At 47.9% G+C, this 8,522-nt stretch overlaps 1 long non-coding RNA gene across 1 annotated transcript; it reads left to right on the top strand.

Annotated features, from left to right (window-relative positions):
* The first annotated feature begins 1,718 nt into the window (after nucleotides 1-1,718).
* Nucleotides 1,719-7,864, top strand: LOC114844219 (uncharacterized). The gene is made up of 5 exons (XR_008693041.1): nucleotides 1,719-2,746; nucleotides 3,186-3,292; nucleotides 3,679-3,751; nucleotides 4,079-4,158; nucleotides 6,038-7,864. It is a non-coding gene; the product is annotated as an uncharacterized LOC114844219 (long non-coding RNA).
* Nucleotides 7,865-8,522: the final 658 nt, after the last annotated feature.

Here is an 8,522-nt window from a genome sequence, read left to right as displayed (position 1 = left end):
CTCCACCTGAGCCTGACCTGACGCTGATGCTGTTAAATCCAATAGACGTGAAGACCACAGAGACTTAATCAGGTCATTTTCCATCAGACGCCCCCCATCGCTACCTAATTCAGCACAAAGCTAATTTTGTCAAGTGCTGCCTTTCTTAAAGCTGACTCAATTTAGTTTTGCCTGACTGTATGGTTGATCTCCAGACCGGCGCGAGGCAGATTATCTCCTAATGTCTCTACCTGCGTCTCCTGACACCACAGCTCCATCAGCGCGGCTCCGCCGAGGACAGAGGCGCTAATAGCCAGCGTGATGTGCAGCTCCTGCTCTTTGTGTGTGTTACTGCTCCCACGTTAAGTAGAACCGCTCTGACTCACGCAGCTTTGACTATTTTCACTTGTTTCTGATGGTAACGTGTCGAATCTGAATGAATGAACACAATTCAGAAAGGAGGATTGAAAACACAGGCCTGTTTTTTCAGGACTTTTCTCTATTCGGCTCATTAATTACACATGGCAGGTGATAACAGACTGGTCATTAAAAGACACAATTACTTATTTTGATAAATTACAAAAACGGCAGTAAGTCTCTGGAAGTTCACTCGATTTGCACTGACTGGCGAGATGATCGGATCCAGAGGAAACGTCCTGGTCTCTGTTTTTTCCTGATCTTATTTGACTAAACTATCTGTCGGCTCATCGTCGACGGCTGAAGAAACGTCAGTGTCCCTTTCCAGTAAATCAGTTACACGTTCACTTGTGATTTTAGCGTCTTGAAGTTCTGTTTGAAGTGGAGTTGGAGGAGTTGATGCAACGCTGCTGTAATTACACAGGCTGTAGTTTGTGATGCGGCTGCATGGAGTCACAGTGTGACGGTCAGTGAACACTGAGGACCAGGTCCAGTGTCTGGTGACGGCGTGCGCTCCTTTGTTCGTGCATGTTCTCACGCACGGTGGTGAGTCATTAAGAAGATTCCAATCACAATATTTATAATTGTTTAGCAGCTGTGACTGTTAATTAGCCCTTATGTCAAAGCAAGACAGGCCAAAGCCTAATGGAAATTAATGTCAGAGCCGTTATTATTGTTTTAATGTGCTCTTATTGCTTCAGGAAGAATCTGAATTCGTTTTTACCAAACAGTTTAAATATTGCTCTGCTTCTGTGGACACGTATTCTCATATGTAGAGATATTGGCCCATTTCAATAAAGCAGCAGAGCAGACGGCAGCATCTATAGAACACTGCTCACACACTCACTTTCATTACTCTCACTGTCTGTGATGCTGCTGCTGCTCCAACACCGTCCTGGAGAACTTTGTGCTGTGTGTTTGTAGTACAGGTGAAGTTCCGTGTGTGTGTGTGTGTGTGTGTGTGTGTGTGTGTGTGTGTGTGTGTGTGTGTGTGTGTGTGTGTGTGTGTGTGTGTGTGTGTGTGTGTCTACATGCTGCCTCCTGGGACTTTCCCTCCACACTCAGCAGTAATGAGCTGTGCAGGCAACATTTTGCTTATAGGCCCATAAACAACGCACTTATTAAGATGGAAGTCGCCGCGGGCAACCAAGGCTAATCCAGATACATATGCGTGGAATGGCTCTCATGGATGAGCATCTGTGCCTGCGTGGAGGAGGGGGGAGGGAATAAGTCGATCAGTTTGTACACACAGGGAGAAGGATGACAGACAGTAAAGGCTGGAGACGATTCAAGCCCATATTTGGTTGAGAGACGGGTCCTCAGTATATGTTTAGAGAGAGGAGAGACGGAGCAAAAGCACCGAAAAGAGCCCAGACAGACGCGGGAGAAAAGAAAGCGGGTGAGTCAGGAAGGGAAAGAAAGACAGAAGGAAAGACTGAGTCACAGAGATAAAGCGCAGGGGGAGCAAGGCAGCGAGACAAGGACGGCTGAGAGCACGAACAGAACCTGGAGACGGGTCCAATCATCAGTGTGGACACGCAGTAAAGACAGGCAAAGTCATGTATGACAGGACGCACAGGCTGCAGCGAGCGGAGCCGGACGCCTGCGAAGCTGCTGTGAGAATAATCCTGCTGAGATCAAAGCTGCCACAAATGGACATGTATGTAAAGTGCTGGCCGGCCCCGGGCCCCATTAGCCTCTGCTTTTTGTTTTGCATCTCCCTGCTCCAGGCGGCGCTCACAGTGTGTGTGGACGCGCCGGTCCTGCTCCGTCCAAACGCTCACATGAAATTTCTCCTTTTAAGCAAAGAAATGTCACAGTGGAGTAATTTGCGTCTGGTGGGTGAGATAGTGCAGGATGCTGCTGACTAGCGGCAGGAACGCGTGTGTGTGTGTGTGTGTGTGTGTGTGTGTGTGTGTGTGTGTGTGTGTGTGTGTGTGTGTGTGTGTGTGTGTGTGTGTGTCTGTGTGTGTGTGTGTGTGTCTGTGTGTGTGTGTGTGCGTGTGTGTGTGCGCGCGCGCGTGTGTGTGTGTGTGTGTGTGTGTGTGTGTGTGTGTGTGTGTGTGTGTGTGTGTGCGTGTGTGAGTGAGATCAGCAGCTCTTGGTTCAAGTTCACGTCTTTCTCTCCTCTCCTTCGCTCCTCTTGACCTGTTTACGCGTCGACGTGCGGCGCATGCGCGTGACGCTCCGCCGTATTCGCAGTCAGTCTGAGAGAAACGCTGGAAAGTACAGGCGAACAGCGACACTTCGCTTCACTTTCAGAGACGCACACGTGCACGCGCCAGCGATCGGCCACGCATGCGGACGCAACCAACGTGGACAGAAAAGGACAAACGCTGTGCTGCAGTTGGTGCGTTTGCTTACTTGCATAAAAAATATTTAATATGCAAATACATGCGGAGATGCAAAGCACACGCACGCACACACACACGCATGACAGCGGCACCGTCTGCACACACACGCTCAAATTTACTCTGACAGACCGCTGCACATGCTGCTGCTGCCATATGCTAACACACACACACACACACACACACACACACACACACACACACACACACACACACACACACAAAGTAAGAAGACAGACCTTCGTCTCTTCAGCACATTCACATGTCACAAAGCTTGTTTCCATGGAAACCTAAGGGGCAATGTGTTAATGAAAGACTTTGTGATTGTGTAACGTTCACCTGTGCCTCTCCACACACACTTCCTCAGGTACTCTTTACACCGTCGCTGCCTTGACGCCGTTGTTAACCGACTCTCCCCGTGCTTCACACCCCTCGCAGGTGTAGGATGAGCTGCTCTGAAGCTGCCAACACACGATGCACCATTATCTTCTCTGGGCACCGGGAAAAGGCATAAATGGCGACTTACAGTGTGTGGGAACCTACAGGTCTGTGCGTTGAGGAGGAAATACAATTAGAGGCCATTCCAACGTTCTCACATTTACCTTTGTGGTTGTTGTCCACTAGTCTCGATCTAGACACAACGTCAGACTCCTGTGGTCGATTGTGTCACACAACAATAACTCTGCAGAAGCTCAAAGTCTCCTTTTGTTTCATTTTTAAATACACGCTGCAAAGAGTTTCACAAATTGTGCTTTCTGCAATTCTCACAATCACAAATCAAAGACAGGCTCCGTGGCTGAACATGTCCACACACCATATCCGTCTGTTTGCTGTATTTGGCAGCAGTAACCTGAGCTTCTCATGCCACAAGCGTGTGCCGTGAAGCTACAGCCTGTGTGAATTAAACACCATTGGTCCTTTACATGAACAGGGACGAGGCTGGACCACGCTGATGCTTCTGGACCACGCTGGATCCGGTCCAGGCTGCACGGGTTCCGCTGCTGGTACGAACCTTCTCATTCATCAGCTGATCTTGGCCTCAGCCTGCATCGGTAGCGGCCTCTGCCTGAAAAAAGCTTTAAACAGAACCTCAAAGCTTCCTGTGGGGGATGGGAGACGTTTACTGTTCTAATCCCAGGGGCCCGTTGCCTCCTAATCCATCCTCACTTGTCACCTTGTCACGTACGCTGGGTTCTGTTTTTTTAACTGTTTTCATCCTTGTGTTGATGCATCTCCCGTCTCCCTCTCTCCTGCCTCGCGCTGCTAAATATGTGCAGACCAAATTCAGAGTGAAACAAAATCCTAAAATGGACATTTTCATTTTGTTGCAGTGGAGCTTTCGGGCTTGGAGGATGGTGCTCGGTGAAGCTGTGAACCCCTTCAACCTCTTCCTCTTCTCCCCTCTTTCCAGGTGAGTGAGCGTCAGGGGAGATAAGTCTGTCACAGCTTCCCTCCAGACAGAAGCTCAGGGAGCACATCTCAAACAGCAGGCCGACTGGCCAGCAGCGATAGCCAGGCAGACGGGGGGCGGGGGGCGGGGGGTGGGGGCGCATCAGAAACCTGGCATAGTTTCACAGCAAGCAGGCGCTCGGCAGACCGATCTGTGACAGAGCCGCCTCCGAACCAGATGCACTTTGTGCCAGCGCAGGGAAGGGAGCGCTGATTGATGGCACTGAGTAGTGAGTGACGGCTCGGTGCAGTAACAGTACGAGTGTGATATGCACATCAGTGGCTCCTCATTGAGACGAACGCTGTCGTTACACGATGACACGCGCGACAGATGACGAGACCAGCTTCAGCTGCTGTCGAGCAGTTCCCCCTCCGGCCTGTAGACGGTGCTGTGGGTTTATCCTGGCTGGAGGTTCTACTCTTTGTTAGGGGGTCTAACCTATTAGTTGACGTTTGTGACAAAATCTATATTTTAAGACATTATAACAAATAAATACAGAATAAATACAATCAATATTCACCTTCAGCTAAAATTGATTCCTATTTACAGCCTACTACCTGTTTAACAGACTGTCTGTCCATCAGGGGAGCTGATTTCTCACAGCTTCTCGTTTCTGGGCGTGTACATGTTTATGCAAATGAGCATCAGCAGCAACCATTTCTGTCTGCACATCTCCTGTCATTTACATAAACAGTAAGCAGTAGTTGTCCTAATATGCAGCCCTGAGGGACCCCTGTTTTGTACCTGGGACCAGATTTCAATATGCTTTAGTCCAGTCTGATTCTGTCCTTTCATGGATTTAAATCCTTAAAAATTCTTCATACATTAATTCACTTCCTGCAGTGTAACAGACCATAATCACTATTATTTACTCAAAGTAAGTTTAGACGTGCAAAAGTTTCTACGAAATTCGTTCCCAGTCTAAAAATGTCATCACTTTTTAGCTCCTTCATAAAAACTAGCCCGAGCTCTCACATGAACTGTCCTGTTTTTACAGACGTGTAAAAGCTACACATGCACACACACGTTTCTAGATGTTGCGCCTCCACACTGGCGGTACTGGGCCATGGGGTCCAATAAACGTGCTGGGAGTTAATTATGCGTGCCGCCCGTTACGTGGCCGTGCAGGTCAGAGCTGACACGTGTAATTTCCCAGACGTTTATGAATGGAGGCCAACGGGCCCCCAGAGGCTCGTAGGAAGCAGGTGGCTGCTGGACAGCGGCTCACTACGGGTGAAAGGGGGCTTGTTGCAGCGTTTCGACACGGTCAGGTGCCACAAGCAGGAGTTTCATCTCCAAATGACACACCTGAACCTGGAGACGGGCCCGCGGGCACTTTCTCCAAATGTCACTGTTTGAGGCGAGAAAGAAACAGAGTTTAGAGTTTGGTATCTGTACTTCCTGACTGAGGGATTGGATTCGCAGTATTTTACTTATTATACAACCACTGGACAAATATGGTGACTTCTGTGATATGCTCTTAACCTACTCCTAATGTGCAGTAGATTTCAGGTCCAGTACATTTATAAGGTGGACAAACAGATTATAAACATACACACGTCACCTGAGTTTGAAAATGGAGCTAGAGCTCATTGTGGGGGAACCTAATGCTGCTTCTGCTCAGTTTTACTCATTTCAAGTAGCATTCTGAGATTTTTTCCAGCTTTTAAGAATATTTTGTAGAATATAATATTTATAATTTAAATACTGTCATGATTCATTGAGCAGCTGTGGTCGGTTTACAGGCTCAGACATAGTTTACTAGAAATGTTTGTAGTTCTATTCTTCTTTATGTTATCTGGTATTTATTTCTTATTAACTATGACAGTTTCTCTCAAAGACATTCGCAGTGGATGAGACGCGTGATGCGAAGCACCAGCTGTTGGAAGGAAGCAAGTGAAAAACAGTGTGAGACCAGACATCAGTATCCTCCTGAAATCCCTCCACAATAACAAACTCTTGATCAGAGATCATTTTCCACATTGATTCTCTTCCTTCCTTTCACATGTCTGAGGTCAGTGCATGTATATGTTGTGCAGCTGCAGACACATCCTGAACCCTGTGAGCTCCACAGGAACATCACACAGACCTCGTCCGGTTAAAGTTTAGAAACAATAATTAAATGTGGATCTCAAATCTTTGTGCAGCTCTTCTCAGGTCAGTGTCTGATTTTCTCTGCTGTCAATAAGACGTCTGACTTCATCAGGACGCATGTGATGTGTTTGTTATCACGAGTAATGAGCTGCTCTCAGTTGCTCTGTGCACCTATATGTAATTATAACATAATTGGACAATGATTGTTGAGGGACGTCTGCAGCGTCTCCAGGCCTCAGGTCAGCAGTCTTCACTCGTCAGCCGCCCCAGAACGCAGTGATTCAATGTCAGTGACTAGTGGATAATTCAGTAGCTGTTTTCACTGTGCAGGCGTGAACTTCAAGCCATTTAAACCCGTGGTTTCGCTAGTTTGTTGTGTTTGTACATTTCTGTGGTGGATGTGGACAAACAGCATGTTCCCTCCACATCCGCCTTGTTGAGGACTTTCTGTCACATAGAAGGAAGCTCATGCACAATTAAAAATCTCCACAAGTGGAAGGAACAAAAAAACAGAGTCTGAAGAGTCGGAGAGAAGTCGAGGGGAGAAGCTCATTTGTGCTTGTTGTCGCCTCTCGGAGAAGCGTCGGGTTGTCAGGAGGTTGAGGGGAGGGGTGAAAGCACTCTGCGGATGGGGCCTCACCCACGCATCACCCATTTACTCCCATCAGAAGCAGGGGTGGCGACAGCGAGCGCCGGAGTGCTGTCGAGGAGGAATCCAGAAGATCTGAGCGCTGGGTGTGTTTGTGTAAGTGGTTGAGGGAGCTGCGAGTCTGACTTTGGCTTGTTGAACACCAGCGCTGCGCTGTTTGCTCTTCCAAAGAGGTGCACGCTGGCAGAATTACTGCATATTGCCTATGACAGCGATAACGACTCGCCGCATATTGGGATTATACTGCTTTGTGAAGTCTTGGCACCCAGTCTATTAAATATGCATGAATGTTTGAAATGAATTTTGGAGGACCCCCTCCCCTTCGCTGCCCCCTCCTCCTCATTGTCAAACTATATAATCATATTCCTGTCTATTAAAATTCGGATGAATAATTTAAATGTGTGACAACAGCCAGGCTCTAAAAGAGAAGGTTTCTGTTCGGCAGCTGGCAGACAAGGTTGCTTTTGATGAGCGATGCATGCTAAATTGACATTGTTGTGGTGGGAAAAAAAAGCAAAGCAAAACAATAAAAGAAAAAAGCAATGCACCAAAAATCTCACCCCAGTGAAATGTGTGAGCGAGTGACACAGAAACACGTTGGCAGACATGAAAAATTCAGCAAGGTTACGCGAAGCGGCGGCGGCAGGTGGAGGCTGCTCCTCGATCGGTGGTTGTTTGGCGCAGTTTCACTCCAGTCAGACGACTTCATCGGCCTGACAGCTGTGCAGAACGTAGGCTAGAGTTTAACAAACGCAAACAAACACAGCATTTGTACCAGGCGCTTTGTACAAATGGGGCGTGACAGCGACGGCAAATCAGACAGGAAGCCGTCGACAGCGTCCGGCCGTCTGACACCTGACGGCCGGACAGGAAGTGAAGAATCAGAGGGATCCGCCTCCATGGTCGTTAAAGCGTCTCCTGTAAATGATGCATTTAATAAACACTTACCTGAAAGGAAATATGAGAATCGATTCAAGAACAGGATCTGTGTTGATTGGACTGAGGCTGGAACTAAAGGCTGTTTCTCAGCTGTGGATGATTTACTAATAACTTTCGCTTATTTTAGCACACAGACGACCCACGCTCTTTGTCTGTCCTGAACGCACCGTGATGAGAAGCTGCCGGTATCAACTGTAATATTTTTTTTTTGCTCAGCCCAACGTTGTGTAAACATACTGTAAGTTTGAGAATTGATGCAAACAGCTGAACTCAGCCTGGACAGGAAGTGTCACAGGCATCAAGTCTATACATGAGCTAAACAAGACAGGTTGGTTTGGGTTTTAGTGCTGAGTGGGGCTGGTGTCCAGAACAGCAGCGCTGAGCCCAGAGGGGAGAGATGTCACTCAGCCTCTGCACTGCTCAGCGCTGGGTCCACACTGCTCCACAGAGGCTGTTCATCCATTCACATTAAATTCAGGTTCCATTCATTTGGTCGGTGCCACAGCTTGAACCGACTGAACCGAGGTCCAGTAGGACAAACAGTACAGGACTCTCCCCTGGTTTTAAACAGCCTGATAGAGATTTTAGCTCAATTAACAAGACGACATGGGCACAAACAAGAAAGACGGCGAAGTGACAGCAG

Source organism: Betta splendens, chromosome 17 (genome assembly GCF_900634795.4).
Source record: "Betta splendens chromosome 17, fBetSpl5.4, whole genome shotgun sequence".
Lineage (NCBI taxonomy): Eukaryota > Metazoa > Chordata > Actinopteri > Anabantiformes > Osphronemidae > Betta > Betta splendens.
Note: the sequence above shows the minus strand (reverse complement) of the source record. Positions and strands in the feature narration are given on the sequence as shown.